The sequence below is a fragment of the Glycine max genome, chromosome 19 (genome assembly GCF_000004515.6).
Source record: "Glycine max cultivar Williams 82 chromosome 19, Glycine_max_v4.0, whole genome shotgun sequence".
NCBI lineage: Eukaryota > Viridiplantae > Streptophyta > Magnoliopsida > Fabales > Fabaceae > Glycine > Glycine max.
This window is the reverse complement of record NC_038255.2, coordinates 32,023,674-32,043,729: the sequence shown is the minus strand read 5'-3', so window position 1 is coordinate 32,043,729 and position 20,056 is coordinate 32,023,674. Positions and strand designations below refer to the sequence as shown.

Below are 20,056 nucleotides of genomic sequence, written 5' to 3'. Positions count from 1 at the left end.
AAGTATGAGCCCACTTATCTTTGCACATATTAGATTAAGGTTTCATTAAATTTGGGCCTTTTATTTAGGGCTCCATAATGTAGGTAGGGTACCCTAGAAATGTAGGATTTTCCAGCCCTTGTATTTTAGGGCACCTAGACTAGTTTTTGTATTAGGGGTAGTTTTGTAATTTCACATGCATTAAGTGAATATTTGATGTGTGTGTTGAGAAATAAATTTAAATGAATTGGGAGAAGCCCAATCCAATTAAATTTTAGAGGGGGAGGTGAGCATTTTCTTGCTACACCCCATTGTCACATCATATAGTCACACTTTGTGCATGTCCTTCATGCTTTACATGTCTTATGACACCTAAGCACACTTAGCGGAGAATGTTGGACTTGATCTTGAATTAGTGGGCTGAACCATATATGAAATTCACTAATCATAATTAGTGAAATTTTGGCTCCAAAATTTGGCTCCACAAATTCAATTTCAAATTCAAGTGAAATTTGAATAGAAATTCAAATTTCCCTCCAATTTTGTGTGACACTTAGGCTATAAATAGAGGTTATGTGTGTGCATTTTTACAACTTTGATCATTTGAATATTAAACTTCAGATTTCAGAGCTCTTTTAGAGCACAAAATTTCGTGCTCTTCTTTTCCTCTCCCTTCATTCATCTCCTTCTTCCTCCAAGCTCTTATCCATGGCCTCCTATGATGGTGAGCTTCTTCTAGACTCATCTTCTCCTTGAAGTGGCGTCTCCTCTCTCTTTTGCTTCTCCATTCCGCTGCCATTCATCTTCCAAGAAGCAAAGGAATACATTGATGAAGAAGATTCTAGGCCTACTAGCTCCAATGGAGCTTACATCAGTACGTGGTTGACTTTAGATGGGAAAAGGGGTTTTAGGGAGAGTGGTTCACGGCAGCTATAGAGGTTCAGGGAGAGATGGTCGGGTTTCAGCTAGAGTGGTTCACGGCTACCTCGAGCTCACGTGGAGGGAGACAGTACTAACGTCGTAAGCTAGCTAGGGCACAAGACGGAGGAGCGGCTAGGTAGAGTGTTTGAATATGGCCGTTGGATAGTAGTTCATTGTAGGGGCCAGAGGGGACGCAATTAAATGGGTCTACAAAGACGGGCATACCTCATAACCATCATTGTGTTATTTTATGCTAATTACAATATTGCCACCAAGTTACATTCTAAGACAGTTCATTGTGACCGACTTAGAATGTACGACGTAGAATACATTTTTTCTCCCCAAATTACAAAATTGTCACCGCCTCCTATATTAAGACGGTTCTTCAGAACTGTCTTAGAAAACGCGTCGTAAATAACCGCTTTTGTAGTACTGCAACAAGGTTTCATTTGACTCAAACTTATATTTATGTCTTATGCTATAATATGTTGGTGTTTCAAATACCAAAAATTCATTTGTTTCAAAATAAACAGAAAAGTAATTAGACATGGCAATGGGGCGGGGTGGGGACGGGTATTGTCTCCCCAATCCCCGACCCCGACTCCCCGAACATGTCCCCATACCCGTACCCGATACCCGACGGGTTAAAATTTATTATCTCATCCTCGTACCCGTTGGGTATCGGGTATCGGGTATCCTCGACCCCGTCCCGTACCTAATTCAAATTAGAAAAATATTTTTTTTTTTGTAAAGAAAATATTAAAAATTTGATTTTAGAAAAAAATAATTTGATTGTTAAACATTTATTTTTTAACTACTTATACATCAATAAATTTATTATAGCGCATGTGTCTACAAAAATCGTTAAGAAAAGAATATAAAATTATGTAAAAAATTTAAAATAAAATTAACTAGTAATAAAAATTCTAAGTCTTTTGATTAAATTATACAAAAATTTTAAAAATTTTAAGTGGCGGGGCGGGTCTGGGTTCGGGGTCAGGGTGGATGTAGAAATCTCATACCCGACTTTTGGTTATCGGGAAAAACCCAAACCCGAACCCGTACCCGGTCAACTCAAGTATTACCCATCAAAGTCGAGATGGTTTCGGACGGATACCCACCGATACGGGTTTTCTTGTCATGTCTAAAAGTAATATAATAGATATTAAGTATTTTCTTATTTCCTATTTAGCACTTGACTTTTTTTTTTGCATTTAATACCATTTTTTATAAAGTATTATTTTCCATGTTTAAAATGCAGATAATTTATATAAAATTTTCGCTTTCTTTAAAATATGTAATGTTACCCAGGTTTAAAATATTTAACTTTAAAATTTTATTTTATTTTGTAGCAAGATAATTTTTTCTTTATATTAAATATAAAGATAAAATGACCTTAAAAAATTGTATTTATCTTTATACGCATAGAGATAACATGGAATATAAAATACTAATCAAAATCCTAACAATTATGCAGATTTGCACACTACAACAACAATTGAGTGTTTTTTGAATCAACATGGAATATATTCTGATAAGTTCTTTTAGGAAATGATGTTCTCAGACTCAATACTCTTTGCTTCCCATTTACAAATTCAATAATTATTGACAATACACTTTCTAATATAAAAATCTAAAAAAGGATAATACCAACTATTATACTACAAATTATGCTGATAAATATTTTTAGAAATATGCATTTATGCTAACACTAATCAATCAATCCAAATTTCTGATTACATAAAACATTAATTTGTTAATATAATTTGTCTCTAAGTATCACTTTACCACAACAGATTCAACCACAACTATACGTGCAACAGACTATACATTGATCAACTTTTGTCAATTTGGGTTATAAGTTTCTTTTGAAAAAAGACTATTCATTGATCAACTTTTGTCAATTTGGGTTATAAGTTTCATTTGAAAAAGGTTTGTAACAACTGTAGTAGGACATTCAAATACAATTATGTTATTTTGCTAATTCATTGTAATAGACATAGTTATATTTAAGATAGAAGATTTGATTAAACTTATTTCTTAATATTATAACTTTGTCTTTTTTCTATGTAGTTTACTGACAATCATGGTTGTGTTACATACATTCATTCAAAAAGGCAATCACTAACAATAATTTTCTTTTTAAAAAGTCAATCAATAATATATATTTCTCTTAAATATAGTTTTAATTAATAGTTCATTTCACATATGTATCATTTGTCAATTGATATAAAATTTGCAAGGAATTACAGAATGTAAGATTATTTATAATCACTCGATAAAGAGTGCAAATATTGGTTCTGGATGAAAGTCTTTTGCAAATTACCATAATTTGGAGGCTGACCAGGAAATTATATTTGAGTGTAAAATGAACAAATATACCCTCTAATTTATTATAATACATGACAAACATTTTGTTTAGGAAATTATAGTTGAGTGTTTAATATATGCATGTTCAAATAACAATCTAACTTTGTTCTATTGTGGATTGGTTAATTGTAATTTAAGTACATTATATTTTACCAATCTCTCTAAACTTTGTTTAAAACTTTTTCTAGTGTATTTTAGCAGAAATGATAGTGTTCTGATTTTGTGAACTTATGAATTAAATAGATCCCGCTATTTTATAAATTATATTACATATTTTAATATTATTAGTTTTAGTTCTCATTTACTAAATTTTACAAAATTACAACTAAATATATACAATTATATTATAAATTTAATTTCACGACTAACATGTGCATCCACCCGGGTATTATACTAGTAGTCATAGTAAAAAATAGTAACAAGACAAGTGCAAGCAATTTAATATCTCATGTGCACAATGTTAATTGTCACTCTAAATTTAATACTTCATTAAATAAATTTGATATGTATCATTGTTGAATTAAAATCAAAATATTTAATGGTTATATATAGAGAGTGGGATAACTCTCTTTGAACAACATTTCGATAACCTTAGTATATAAAATTTTGTTAATCTAACTTTTAATATTTTGATAGTAATTAACAATCATCCACACCAAACTTTAGATAAATTGAATATTTGTAGATATAATCTTATAGTTAAAATTTAGAGTTTAATGGTGATGCACTAATCGTGTAAAACAATTTTACATTATTATTTAATCATAAATAACTATTTGTATAACTTTTAAGATAATTTTTACTAAAGTCAACAAACTTATCATACATGATGATTTATGATTAGATGACAATGTAAAAATAATGCATCATTTTTTTCTCTAAAAGTTATTTGTATTTTTAAAAATTATATTATAATTAAATTTAATTTTTTAATGAAGTATTAATATTTTTTTAAAATTGTATAAGTTTGTGTAGACCAAATTTACTCAATAGCAATTTTAATTTGATAGCTAGATTATTAAAATTTAAAATATAGAGAGAATTATTGAATAAAATAATTTTACCTAGAGTTACTCTTGGAGTAAAATACACATTTTAGAAGAAAAAATTTGAATCACTGCGACATTAGTGGAAGTATCAATCAATTTTATTGATGATTAATCTTTATCGAAAAATCTAATTGATCACTTTTAATGAGATTTGTTCTTCCAATTACATTTTTCATCTACAAACGAAAGAATTTTTAGAATATAATAAGTAAATGTTAATTATAAGATTGCAAATGTTAGATTTGTTTAAAATTTAATATATGTGATTGTTGAGTTACTATCCAAATATTTAATAGTTAAATTAATGAAATTTCAAATGTACAAAAATGAACTATCAAACACATTGATCAAGTGAGTGAGATTGTTCTCACTTATCTAGTGATCTCGAATTCAAATCATAAATATATAATTACATTTAATATTTGAAGAGAGAATAGTTATTGAAATAGTTATGTTCTAATACATTAGAGTTTATATAATGTAATTTTTTTATACACTACAAGAACTAGTTTTGTAATATAAAAATTTATATTACAAAAACTAATTTCCTTCATGTAAAATTATTATAAAAATTAGCTTTTGTAATATATAAAAAATAGAATATTACAGAAAATAATCCCATTATATTAATTTTTTCACAGAAATTATTTTTCATATTATATTAGAACATGACGACTTTGCAAAAATTAGTTTATGTAAAAGGATATTTATATAAAAAAAATACAAAAAATAGATAGGCAGTGCAAAAAGCAATAAAAGACTGTAAATAGCATCCACTGCATAGCCTATAAAGGACCATATTTTTGGTAAAATCACAATGGGCCAAATGGAAGCAGAATCAACAAATTATACTCAGCTGTTCCTACAATTCAAAATTGAACACATTTGATACGGAGGAGAAGGGTTATCTATGTTTTTAAAACTTGAACTTTTTTAAGTTTTTTACTTTTAATTTTTAAACCAAAAAATTAAGCAGTTTTAGTCTCTAATTGTTTAGGGAACCAAGACCGGTCAAATTTTAGTTTAGAGACTAAAACCAAAAGCCCTTAAAGTTCAAGGACTAAAAAGCCTTAATTGAAAGAGCCTCATTAGGTTGGGTAAGTCACAGACCTAGCCAAGAAATGAAAGAGTGTTGCTAGGTGCACCCAGCAAAGCTTTTAAATGCCAAAATTGCCCCTACCTCCTTTCTTCCTTAAAAATGTAACTTTTTTTCGGAAAAGCTTCTTACCTCCATTTTCAGAAAGCTGTGCTTCTCGTTTTCTCTTTTTCGTGCGGCATTGCCTCTGGTTCGTGTGGGTAGCAGCGTTGAGCGCAACGGCGAAGGTGAAGGTACCGGCGTCAAGCTTTGCGGTGGTCGGTGGCGACAAACGAGGTACGCATATGGTGGTTTGTGGGTCGCGGACGTACGAATGAGTTCTGGATCAACTTGATCCGGAAGGATGTTACAGATCAACTTACGGATCAAGTTGATCTGTAGCATCCTTCCGGATCAAGTTGATTCGTAAGTGTATTATTTTTTGTATTTGTTGTTTTTGCATTTATTTTCCTTTTTTCTTTTAAATTACTAATTTTTTTGTATGACCATTTTTTGTTTGATTTGGTTAGATGGACGAAGATGAGTGGATGTATGAAATAATGTCTGAACGAGCGGATATGGATTATGAAAATGCATAATCATGTGGTGCGAATGAACCACATGTTGATTGTTTGGATGCGTTCAAGACTTCTCAGGTTATAATGTTAATGTTTGTCACATATTTAATAAAATGAATACTGGTAGAAAACTTAAATTATGTGGATTTTGTAGGTGTTTGAGTGCCGAGAGGATGTTTTGCGGTGGGCTCGATCCGTGGCTCATGAAAACGGATTTGTGGCGGTGATTTTAAGGTCAAACACAAACACAGGTAGTAGAGGAAGGACTACGTTTGTGTTAATTGGCTGTGAAAGAAGTGGCGAGTATAAGTGTAGGAAAAAAGAATTTATCAAAAGAGACACTGGGACTAGGAAATGTGGGTGTCCCTTCAAGCTTCGTTGCAAGCCAGTGGTTGGAGGAGAAGGCTGGATGGTGAAGTTGATTTGTGGAGTGCATAATCATGAATTGGCCAAGTCATTAGTTGGACATCCATATGCGGGGCGATTGACTAAAGCTGAAAAAACACTTATTGCTGATATGGCGAAGTCCATGGTGAAGCCAAGAAACATTCTGCTAACTCTGAAGGAACACAATGCCAATAGTTGTACAACTATTAAACAGATATACAATGCAAGAAGTGCATTCCGTTCTTCCATAAGAGGAAGCGATCTTGAAATGCAACATCTGATGAAGCTTCTTGAACGTGATCAATATATTTATTGGCACAGAATAAAGGATGAAGATGTGGTTCGTGATATCTTTTGGTGTCACCCTGATTCAGTGAAGTTAGTCAACGCATGTAATTTGGTGTTTTTGATAGACAGCACCTACAAAACAAACCGGTATAGACTCCCATTGCTCGATTTTGTTGGGGTGACACCGACTGGGATGACATTCTCTGCCGGTTTTGCATATGTGGAGGGTGAACGCGTTAATAATTTTGTATGGGCTTTACAACGCTTCTGAGGCCTTTTTTTAAAGCGTGATGCCCTCCCTGGAGTTATTGTCACTGATAGAGACCAAGCATTGATGAATGTAGTGAAAGATGTATTCCCTGAATGCACAAATTTGTTGTGCATCTTTCACATAAACAAGAATGTGAAGGCCAAATGTAAATCACTAATTGCGCAAAAAAATGCTTGGGATTATGTCATGGATTGCTGGGGATCTCTGACTGATTGTCCTTCAGAACAGCAGTTTGATGAATGCCTGAAGAAGTTCGAAATAGCTTGCGCACCTTGGCCAATGTTTGTTGACTATGTCAAGGAAACATGGATAATACCACACAAGGAAAAATTTGTTTCCGCCTGGACTAATAAGGTGATGCACTTAGGAAACACAACAACAAACAAGTATGAAACTTTTCAACTATTTCTATTAACGTTGAAAAATTTATGGAATTGTATTATTGTATATGTTTATTTTTATTTGTGTATTTGAAATGTAGGGTTGAATCTGCTCACTCGTCTTTAAAAAGACTGTTACAAAATAGCATTGGAGACTTATGCAGTGTGTGGGATGCCATGAACAACATGATTATGTTGCAGCACACACAGATTAAAGCATCATTTGAAACAAGTACACATGTCGTTGGACATGTGTTCCAAAAAACCTTATACATGAGGCTACTTGGAATGGTTTCAAGGTATGCTTTAAATCAGATTGCTGCTGAATTAGAGTGTGTTGACTATGTTGGCAAGAATCCCTTAAGTTGTGGTTGCGTGGTGAGAACCACGCTTGGTCTTCTTTGTGCTTGTGAGCTATCCAAATATGTTGGTGGTTGCATCCCACTAGATTCAATCCATATGTTCTAGAGGAGACTCAGTTTTTCAGACCAAGGGTTATCTGAGCCCGAGGTGGGCATCAAGGACGTAATGGAAACAATATACCAAAAATTCGAAGAACTTGATGTTTGTGGCAAGTTTACTCTAAGAAGTAAACTTTGGGAAATTGCACACCTTGATCAGAATTCGATGTGTCCTCCTCCAGCAAAGGTTAACACAAAGGGGGCACCGAAGAAAACTACGAGCAGGAACCCAAGGTCAACAAAGCGCGATCCATCTTATTGGGAGTATGTAGATGCCTTTGAATCACACCAAAATAGAAATTTGTCGGTGAGGCATACTGCATCATCCTCTGAGCAACCGAATTGAAGAATGATGATGCCCATGTTGGACCAGTTTCAGCCATTTATGCACGACTTCATTAATAAGATTGTTGATGTCAAAGGTGATGATAACTGTGGATATCGGTCGGTTGCCGGTTTATTAGGTATGGGTCAAGACTCTTGGTCGGTGGTCCGTAACTTCTGCTTAAAGAACTTGCCAATTTCTCAGAAGATTATATCAAGCTCTTTGGTGGCACGGAGAGATTTGACAAATTAAGGATGTCACTACTTGTTGATGGGTTAACCAAGGTATGTAATTTATGTATTTGATTTTTAAGACTTTAGTTTGAAATTAAGTTTGACGTGTATATTTGTTTTATTCAGGTGACAACGGATAATTGGATGGATATAACGGACATGGGACATGTCATTGCATCAAGGTATAACGTAATCGTTGTATCCTTGTCTAAACAACAAAGCATGACATTCTTTCCCCTTAGAAGTCAACCGCTGGCAAATTCTTCATTGCATCGTATAATTTGTATCGGTCATGTGTATGACAATCATTTTGTTGAGGTACATTGTAGATATGAAGTGTTTTTTTTTATGATTATGCAATGAGTTTTGTAGGATTGAGTTAACATTTTTTTTTGCATACACAACAGGTTTATTTAAAAGAACGTTGTCCTTTACCGCCTGTATCATTGTTATGGTCTAGCAATTGTCATCCGCAGGCGAAGTCGTGGCCAAATCCATATATTAGCAGAATGCAGCATTACAAGAGCTTCGTGATGTTCAAGAGAGACTATGTTGACATAAATGATGATTGAACATGTAATTTATAAATGTCTGATCGTTTTGAACATGTAATTTATTTGTTACGTCCACAACAAAATTATTACTTAATTCTAAAAAAGCATGTATGATATATCGTTGTTTGACTTGACTACACATTGTGGAAAACCGTGTATGATAAATTGTTGTCTGCATTAACATAAAGCGCGTGAAAAGACCCTGCACGGCATGACTACACATGCAGATCTGATGCAAGCTAAAGCATGTCATGTCATTTGTGTAGTTGACAACACATACAGAAAGCATGTGCATGCGTATTTTCAATCTTTAAAAAATGCAGCATTGATATTAAAACTCATCTATATATATGGCACAACCTAACCTTGTAAGAAAGCACAAGTTTCAGTATCAACCCAAGTCTTACAAAAAACTATGGCATTCTTGGGAGAGACAAGCAGTCAGGCAGTTGTGAACTCCACATTAGGTTTTATTTTTCCAAATGGATCCATTGTTCACAATGACAGTGGTGTTTCCTTCCAAGCTTCCCCTCCAGTTCCCATTCGAGTACCTAACGGGTGTGATTTTCAAACGTTAAAAACCAGAATACACAATACCCTTAAGCTAACCGACAAACAATTTTTGGATGAAATTTACTACCGACAGCCTTTCACGTATGCAGGTAATCAATTTCGGTTTCAATGTATGCAACTGAAAGATGATGCTGATGTTAACACAATGTTATTGTGTAATCATGAATTTTCGTTTGTTGGTCCGATTGAGTTATTATGTAGCATTGTTAGAACCCCAGATGGTATTTTAAACTTACTTGAAACTACTATGACCCCTACTCATGATGCCCTGTTATATTACAATGGGAGGTGGAACATGTCACGCCAAAATGAGTTTGTTGGTTACTCGTTCACAGGAAAAAATCCCAAAAACTTTGACATTCCCATCGGATGTACCATGGATGAACTAAAGGATTTGATCAAGCAAGTTGCGCCTCGTGGGATTCCCCCTTATGGTGTTGATGAAACACAAATGGTAAGGCGATTGTTTTTTCGGAAACCAAGTCACCATGAGTATTCAGAAAAAGTTATAAAATTTGAAATAATTGAACTCAAAACCAACGAGGACGTGATGAAGGTGCTCATTGAGTCTAACTACTGGAAAAATATTGGGCCAATAGAAATTTTAGCTGTTTTCAGTATTCTTGCACCGCAAATGGAAGACGACTTGTCCTTGTCGCAAAATTAGCATGAGTTAGTTGTAGTATTTGATGCAAATTTAATTTCGTTTGACTATGTTGAAGTTAATGTACTGTTTGAATTCATGTATTGCATAATGTTTTCAATTACAAGAATCTCAACTAAAAAAATAGATTACTATATATAACAAATTAATTAATGTAACAACGACATTACCAACGATAACGGTGAGAAGCACTGGCAGCAAAGAATAAACAATTCCAAATACCTGCCAATGTTTATACCTCAACAACTAAAAACTAAGACGAAGAACACAAGTCTGAAGCACAAAAAACAAATGGGGGATAGTAGAAATGAAAATAAAAAATTAATTATTTATAATAAATCAATATTTATAAATATAATATAATTAATAAAATAAATATATGTATAAATTATATTATAAAATAAATATCTTTAAATGTATAATTAATAAATTATTGTTTTTCCTCTTACGGATCACCATGATCCGTAAGAGGAAAAACAAGCAAGGGCAATTTTGCCATTTTGTTAGAATGTTGGGTGCACCAGCAATAATGCTGGGTGCACCTAGCAACACTCGAAATGAAAAGGAAGAGTTGCATCCAATAACTATATAATTAGGCCCATGGTTTTATCAACAAGAATGACTTCTCTAAGAAATTATTTCAGCCTTCTTTCATATTTCTGTTAGTTCTTTCTGTTTGTCTTCTTCAAGAATTGTTCCAGCCTTATTCAAAAATGCCTCGGATGGGGGAACCAAAAGGTCATTGGCCAAGACATATGATAAATTTAGGAATTTAACATTTCATAGCTCTATCCAGAGCCTGTATTATCACTTCCAATTGTAAATTTGTTAGCTACCAATCATCAAAATCACATGTTCCTTAAATGTACGGGGTCTTGAAGCTTCGAAATCAACCAAGTTATCATACCAACAACACATACCTGAAGAAATTGATATGAATTTATAAATACATAAGATCAAATACATCAACATTGCATAAATAGAACAAAAAATTCCAAGGGAAAGAAAGAAAAAGCCCACATTCAAGCTAGTTGTGTCCACTTGTCTTGTATATACTTCAAACAATCTATGCATTATTCCTGTAACCTTTTCTAAATCATGTTCCCCCACCTGCCCTAAATAGTAAGATAAAAACCTTTCGTGTAGATGCATCCCGGTTTGTTGAATTTCTTCTTATTATTTTTTCTGTAATTTTTGGGATTGGCAAAAACAACAAAGCATATAAATTACAATTAAAATTAAAGAGTGAATAAAAACATAGTTACCGTTTCACAAATTGAACATTTTGTTTTATTTTGCTTTAGCCATAACGTTATATCTGAAAAGTGATCCTCTTCCTTGCTCTGTTGAGGCTCTAATAAATGTACCATGTTTGCTATCAAAGATCCCCTAGTAGTCTTTTTTCAAATCTTTAATGCTAGTCCAATACCCCCAGGGTCTGCCATCCTATCAATGCCCTGAGATCAAATAAGTCTTATTATGTAAAATTGAATAAATATTATGTAATATCAATATACAGTATGTTAACATTTTATTTTGGATAGTAAAACAAATTATATTACAGAATAAGGGAAGAAAGCACACCTGAAGGACGATAAGATATCCTCCAAAACTTAAAAGCATGATACCTATAGTCTATTGAACCAGAAAAGATCAAGAATGCCGTAAAGCTCATGAAATTGTAACCCCTTTGAAACAACCATTAAGAGAAAATAACAACTCATAAAGACAACGTATCCTATAGCAAATTCAGTAGCAGAGGTCTACCACCTTTAAATGTACGAGCATTCTGCCTTAGTGCCTTAATATCTAATAATCAAGAAATTCTACTCCAAAGTAGGGCACACCCACTGCATGCAAAATTCCCAAACATTGTTCCAAAGAAAGAAGTCAAATTACAATGCAAGATCTAGGGTCCAAATTTTTCTGAACTAGAGTTTAAAATTGGAAGAAAAATGTGAAAATAAAACACAATACAACATGAGTCCAAAGTTGAAATCCTTCCACTAGGCCTCACAGAACTATGCAGAATCATGTAAAATAATCAAAACAGTACTGCAAAAATAGATATATTTTGAAATAATTATCAATGCACCAATAGATCTTTAATATTTAGAAAACGATGCAAGATGGAATCTATGTAGTCAATAGCGGCGGAGCGGAGTGGCCCCCATCCGCAATGGGCACCTCTGTAGTGGAGCGGTTTCGTGTCGCGGTTGGAGTGCCTGCTATCACGGTGGTGCGGGGCGGAGCGACGCAGGTTCTGGAGCGGTTTTTTGCACTGCTACTTCGAAGCACTGGAATTCCTGAAAATACCTTCACTTAATAAGGGTAAGTGAGGGTATTTTAGGTTTTTTGAATTTTTCCTATAAGATTCTACGAAGACTCTCACGATCGAGGCTCCATCATCTTCAACCCTAGCACCGTTGCTGCTCTGCACACTTGCGATGCCTGCATCCCCCGTTCCAACGACCGTTCCGTTTCGGCGATGTCGTTCCGACTCTGTTCCGTTCTGATAACGGCTTCTGTTCCGGTGACCCTAGTTAAGGACTTCAGGTTTTGAATAATTTGTGCTTACTGCTTACTGCCTAGCAAAAGCAAAACCATGGCATCCTCTGATCAACAAAAGAATACCAATTTAGAGGGGTCTTCAACTGGAATGTTCAAGCCTAACGGGTGATAAGGTATATGTCTTTTGAAATTGGAACAACTTAAAGGATAAAAATAACAGGAAGAGTGTGACATGTGATTTTTGTCAAAAAAACTTCTACTGGAGGAATTTCTAGAGCCAGAAGACATCAACTTCAAATAAAAGGAGATGTGGGTTATTGTAAGAAAGTACCGGAGGATGTTAAATTAGAAATGATTTATGCTTATGAGAAGAAAATAGCTGAAACTGCAGCATACATGGAGGCAACGCAAGAAGAAGACGACGAAGAGGAAGATGGGATCCAAGAGATTACAAGACTTAAAAGTGGAAAAAGGCCTCCAACAACATCAAATGAAGCCTCCTCAACTGCTTCTAAGAAAAGGACCACAAATAAAAAAGGCCCTCTTGATTTTTTGTTCTCCAAACAACCTGAAGAAAGTATCAAATTGGGAAAAACCATGAGACAAACAAGTGTAAATGAATCTTATAACAAGGCATCAAGAGACAAGGCAGTTCAGTACATTGCTCATTTCTTTTTTAGGAATGGAATAACATTCAATGTTGCTAAATCAAAAAGTTTCAAGTTGATGATTCAGACGATTGGAACCTATGGTCCTCATTTAAAGCCTCCTAGCTATCATGAATTGAGAGTTCCACTCCTTAAAAAAGAGTTGGAATACACAAAGGGTTTATTGACGGGTCATGAGGAGGAGCGAATCAAATATGGATGTTCAATTATGTTAGATGGTTGGACGGATAGGAAGAATAGAACTTTGATTAACTTTTTGGCAAATTGTTCATTGGGAACACAGTTTGTGAGGAGTGTGGATGGTTTTGAATACATGAAGACTGGTCAGAAGATCTTTGAGCTTTTGGATAGCTTTGTTGAGGAGATTGGAGAAAAGAATGTTATTCAAGTGGTGACGGACAATGGAAGTAATTATGTGTTGATGGTGAGAATTCAATCATGCTTAATGAAGTTTTTTTATTTTATAGTTATAACTTTTAATTGTTACACTACTCATACAAGTTTATTGATTTTGGTCTTTTAGGTAAAATTTTACAAGTCACAGGACCAAAAATATTTTGGACTCCATGTGCTGCACATTGTCTTGACTTGATGCTAGAAGATATTGGAAAGATCCCAAAAGTAAAAAGGGTTATACAAAGAGGCATCAAGCTTGTAGGTTACATTTACAACCATACATTGGCTTTGAACACCATGAGGAAATTCACAAAAAAACTGAATTGGTGAGACACGGAGTTACAAGATTTGCTACCACTTTCTTAACTTTGCAAAGATTGCATAAGAAAAAGGCCAATCTTTGAAGGATGTTTACTTCGGATGAATGGTTGAAGTCTAAGGCAGCTAAAGATCCCAACGGGAGGAAAGCAATAGATGTTGTTCTTATGCCATCATTTTGGAATGATGTTGTCTACATTTTAAAGGCTATGGAGCCTATTGTAAGTGTGTTGAGGTTGGTGGATAATGAAAAAAAACCTGCAATGGGTTTCATTTATGAAGCAATGGATAGGGCCAAAGAGCAATTCAAAGAGCTTTCAATAACAATGAAGAGAAGTATAAGGATATCCTTGCAATCATTGATAAAAGATGGGATTGCCAACTTCACCACCCTTTGCATGCAGTGGGTTGTTATCTAAATCCGAAGTTCTTTTACACCAATCCAAACATTGAAAATGATAATAAAGTGGTGGATGGCCTCTACAAATGTATTGATAGGCTTAGTGAAGATGATAATTTTGTAGTTGAAGTTCACAAACAATTGCTAGAATATAAAAGGGTTGGAGAAAGGTTTGGTATGACTGTAGCAATGAAAGCAAGGACTGAAATATCTCCTGGTAAGTGGGAAAGTTCACTTATAAATTTGAATGATTAATTAATAATCTAGGTAAATGCTAATGCATATGAATTGCATTTTACAACTGAGTGGTGGAAATTGTATGGAGGGAAAACACCACACTTGCAAACCATTGCCATTAAAGTTCTAAGTTTGACTTGTAGCTCATTGGTGTGAGCGTAATTGGAGTACCTTTGAGCATGTAAGTTAATCACTTAATCTATTGAGTATTATATGAAAGTGAACATTTTTAATTTGATTATGAAACATTAGAAGCTGAAATTGAAACTAAGTAACTAACATTCATGTTTTTTAAATTATTATAGATTCACTCAAAGAAGAGAAGTAGGATTGAGCACCAAAAGCTTCAAGACTTGGTTTATGTTAAGTATAACCAAGCTCTTCTAGATCGCTTTGAGTGTCATGATGTGATTGATCCTATTGCTTTAAATGATATTGATGATAGTAATAAGTGGTTATTGGGAGAATTGGAAGGAGAAGAAGCTGGTAATGATTTGGTTTTTGATGATGATGATGATGATTTGAATTGATTAGATGTTGCTGAGGCAACTGGGGCTGGTGAACCTTTAAAAAACACAATGAGTCAAACACAGATAAACAAGGCAGCAGCTGCACCTGCACCTACAAATGAAAAAGGAAAAAAAAAGTGATGGAAGTGGAAGAAGAGAATAAAGATGAGGGGGAAGAAGAGTACAATTCTAATGCTAGTGAGAGTGGTGGATTTCAAGATGATAATGACTTGGATCTTGAAGAGGATGAAGATTCTGATTCTCATTCTGATTCTGATTAGTAATTTAGTATTAAGAAACTTGCATTTGTCTATTTGAATTTTAATGTCTACTTGTCTATTATTATAGTTACTTTAGGCTTTAGCTTAGAGGGATTAAGGCTTTAAGCCCTTTATTTGCTTGACTTTCTACTTTATGTTTCATAACTTTTTTTTAAGTAACTATGTTTTGAGTTATTTTTCTGTTTTTGAACTTATATATATATATATATATATATATATATATATATATATATATATATATATATATATATTATTTAACATATATAAAAAACATTAGAATAGCGGTAATCCCGCTATCCCACTTTTGGGGGGTCGGCCGCTACGCCGGTATTGACAACTATGGATGGAATACGGATCTAACATCCAGACAACATGATGGAGAACATAATTAAAACCTTTAAAATTAAAAGAGAATGACATGGAACCAAGAATGTTTGGGTTTAACAGAAAATCACACAATAATTGCTCTAACTAATCAACATTGAAAGCATGAAGAACATAAGCCATCTAAATAAGTATTTATAATCAAGGATGGTCAAAACCCTAGTCCAATCCTAAATAAACACTAATTTCCTAAAATAAATAATGTTTTCAAAATAATATACTAACCCCAAAATTACCCTAACACAATAAAAATAACATAACCAACCCTACAGTAACACATAAATCCTATTCATTCTGCACCAAAAACACCAAATAAAAATATTTGCCAATGGAACTAATGCATAAAACGACCATCTTCTTATAATGCCATTATCAATTAAATTAACAAATGTAATGAAAAAAAAAAACAAAAAAAAAATCTTAATGACTAACCTCTGAAAACCAATGCACATTTTTTTAACTTTGAAGCCAAGTCAAGAGTATGCCACTTTAGTTGATGCTAGTCATCCACACATCTAGAGATCAAGCACGTGATCAAAGCTTCATCTTCCAAATAACAAGCCTTTTGGAATCAAGCTAAACAATAGCAGTCTCAACCATATAAACCCTGGTATCAACTAAGCATCAAAAGTTTGAGAAGTTTCCTCATCATTCTTTGTTGCTAATTGTTGTATGTCGATGTAACCTGTGAACCAATGTGTTATAAGTAATTTCTTCTCCCAAGGTTAGTCTTGTGTTAGACATATGATCACTTTGTAAAGTAACTTGTAGCTCCCTTTCCTTGCAATATCCTTTTTGCAATGTATTATAAGTGATGGTATCTGGAGCTATTTCATTTCTCACCATCTCATTTAAAAGTTCCCTAGCTTCTTTCATATTTCCCATTTACAATACCCATCAATCATAATAGTGTAGGCAATTTTATTAGGTCATATACTGTTTGAAGACATTTCCAGTAAGATACTCCCCACTTTGTCCATCTAACCTAACTTACAGTAACTACCGATTAGAGCAGTGTAACAAAATACATTTGGAAACAAGCCTTCACTTCTCATTTCTTCAAAAAATTCCTTTGCTTCATAACACAGCCAATACAACACATTCCAAGTATTAGAGAAGAATATGTAGCACAGGTAGGTAGAATGCCCCCACTTTTCGTAGCATCACGCAGTTTGAAGGCTTCCATTACATTCCCAATTCTACAGTAGGCTGCAATAAGTATGTTATATACAACAAAATTTAGCTCTACTTTCTCATAATCTAACTTCTTAAACAATTTCACAGCATCTTCAATGCGATCAGCCTTACAATATCCTTCTAATAAAAGTGCATATGTATAGACATTTGGAACCATGCCATATTCTTTGGCTTCATACAAAAGCCTATGAACATAATTTATTTTACCCATATCAGCCAACCCTTTCATGAGAAAATTGTAGGTATACGTATCTGGTTGGAATTCTTGCTGAACCATCTCTTTCTTGTGTTTGAAAGCTACCTCAATCTTAGCCCATTTACAACAGCCAAAAATAAGTGTGTTGTATGAGATCCTATCCAGCAGCAAACCTTTCTCAAGCATTTGCTTGAGTACTTTGAAAACCTCCTCCATGTTCCCTCTGATGTGCCATCATTTTCTTCTATTTTCTAAACCCTTTTTGCACCATTTTAATTACTAATTGGTCTTAATTGTCAATTAATTAGGCAGTTTTATTATTTGGTCTCATTTAGCTAATTTGATGTTTTTAATCTAATTTCAGGAATTAATGAAACATTGGGCTTAATCCGGATTTTGGTTGTGGACTTCAAGAGGGCAAATAAAGCAGCGCTTACCTTAGTTAATTTTTAATTAGGAAATTTCGCAATTTTATTTTATGTGGTTTAGTGTTTATTTCATTTTGGGCCAGAGTATTGTAATAGGGCCCAATGACTTTGAGTGACTCTTTTTAAATAGAAGCCTTGGGATTCGTGCAAGGCATTCTGTTATGCCATTCATTATTCAAAGCTTTGTTTAGGGTTTTAAGTTCTTTCTGTTCTAATGATACTGTTTTCGTTCTTAATGCAATTTCCCATTTCCTGCTTCTAATTACAATTTCGTTCTTGTTTCTTCTTCTACTTTCATTTACGTTTCTGTTTTCATTTTCGTTTCTGTTTCATTTACGTTTTTGTTATTTACGTTTTTGCTTCATGTTTCATTTACGTTTTCTGTTTGAATCTATGGAAGGCTAATCATTCTGGTGTTGTTTCCTTCTGAGGAAGAAGCCCAACTCTCTTTGAGGTTTCATTTATAATGTGGTTCCCTGGCAGTTTTCCCTTCACCAGTTAACCCAAATTCGTGAACATTAATCAGTGCACGCTTCGTGTTCGATTAATTGCCTCTGAGCCTAACTTGCGTTCATGCTTAATGGACGAAGGGCTAACTGGTGTATGTGGTGCCTAATCACGTATTGACAACCCTAGGTTGATTTTCGCTTAGTAAATTGAAATAGGGTTGGATTAAGTGGTTACTATTAGGGACGAATTCTCCATAACCCAGGATAAGAGAATGGCTTCTGAATCAGAGGAAACAACCCATTTTTAATATTATTAGTTTCGTATTCCAATTTACTTGTTCTGCTCCTTAAATCACAAAACAAACAAACCCCCCCCAATCGTTACTGTTACTGCAAGTACGTTATGAACATTTGGTTTATCATTGTTCGTTGGGAAACGACCTAGGATCACTTCCTAGTTACTACATTATCATGTTTATTTGATTCGGGTACGGCCTCGATCACCCTCATTCACAAAGTCCATGGAGAAGCGCATTTAAGGTCACTGTATTGGTTGCAAGCCCTTTACCTGCTGCCAGCTTAAACCAAAGCTCAATTGCCTCTGAATGTCTTTCACATTTACAAAGTCCACCAACCAATTGGGTTAACAAGCTATCACTAACCTTGATGTTCCTCAACACCAACTTTGTAACAATTTTTAAAGCCAAATCAAACCCAGAACTCTCCAATAACCGATGAATCACATACGAACACACATCCATGTTCATAGACAACCTACTTGACAATATATACCCCAGTACCTGCTCAGCCAGCTCCATTTGATTGCTCCTACAAAAACCCTGCAAAAGAGTATTAAAAGTAACAACATTAGGCTTCCTTCCCTTCATTGCCATCTCATCCCTAACCCTCAATGCCCTATCCATATCCCTCTTCCTGCAGTACCCATCAATCAGCACATTAAAATCAACCTCATTGGGTGTTTGTCCCATGCTATACATCTCCACCAACACCTTGTTCGCCTCCTTGAACTTCTCCATCTTCATCAAACCATTGATCAGCACACCATACGTCACAGACACTCGGATTCACCTTGCTCCTAATCATCCTATCCTTAAACTTCAACGCCTCCTCCAACCTCCCACCCTTGCACAACCCATCAATCACATTGTTGTAAGCAACAACATTTGGCGAAACCCCAATCCCCTCCATCTTGCAGAACAAATCCACAGCATCCCCCACCCTCCCTCCCTTGCAAAACACGTTAATCATGGTGGTGAACGTGAAAACATCCAACATCACACCCTAGCAAGCTACACTAAACACCTCGTAGCTCTTGTGGAGCTCATTGGCCTTCACCAGAAAACTTAGCAAGAAATTGTAGGTTTTCAAACAAGGGAAAATGCCTCTCTTGGAGAACATAACGAAGATGCCAAAAGCAATCGAAGCCCTTGAATTGGGAGCAGAGAACGTGGAGCAGCAAGTCCAATTCGTTGTTGTTGATCCGAACCCTGATCCAGCTCGAGCATTGAGGAGGCTATTTCGCGGAGGCGGCTCTCGTTGTCACGAAATGACAACGAAGTCGATGTAGGAACGTTGTCATCGATAAGGCAGGCGAGCAGGAACCTTGCCCGTGGCACAAAACTCGAGGCGAGGAGTGAACGAAGGAGGAGGCAGTAGGAGCGGACAGTGAAGCAGAAGTTGCAGTGGCGGGTGGAAAAATGGAAGAACTCGTGTGTCGTTTTGGGGTTGGTGGTGTGGTGGAGGGAGAGGAACAAGCGATCAAAGTGGTGAGGGGTTAGGTGGGAGAGAATGGATTTACATTTGGAAGAGTCTAAAGTCTTGATGGTGAGAATGGAAGGTAGAGAGGAAAGTGTGGGGTGAGGCGGAGGAGGGCAGCCGAGGCGGAGAGAGGTGGTGGCGGAGGTGACCCAGGTGAGGGGGCAAGTGAAGATGGGCGAAGGTTTGGGAATGTTG

The 20,056-nt window shown here is 35.0% G+C and overlaps 1 pseudogene; it reads right to left on the bottom strand.

The window, feature by feature from the left end:
* Positions 1–15,751: 15,751 nt before the first annotated feature.
* On the bottom strand, positions 15,752–19,989 carry LOC100816606 (pentatricopeptide repeat-containing protein At4g19440, chloroplastic-like; annotated as a pseudogene).
* Positions 19,990–20,056: the final 67 nt, after the last annotated feature.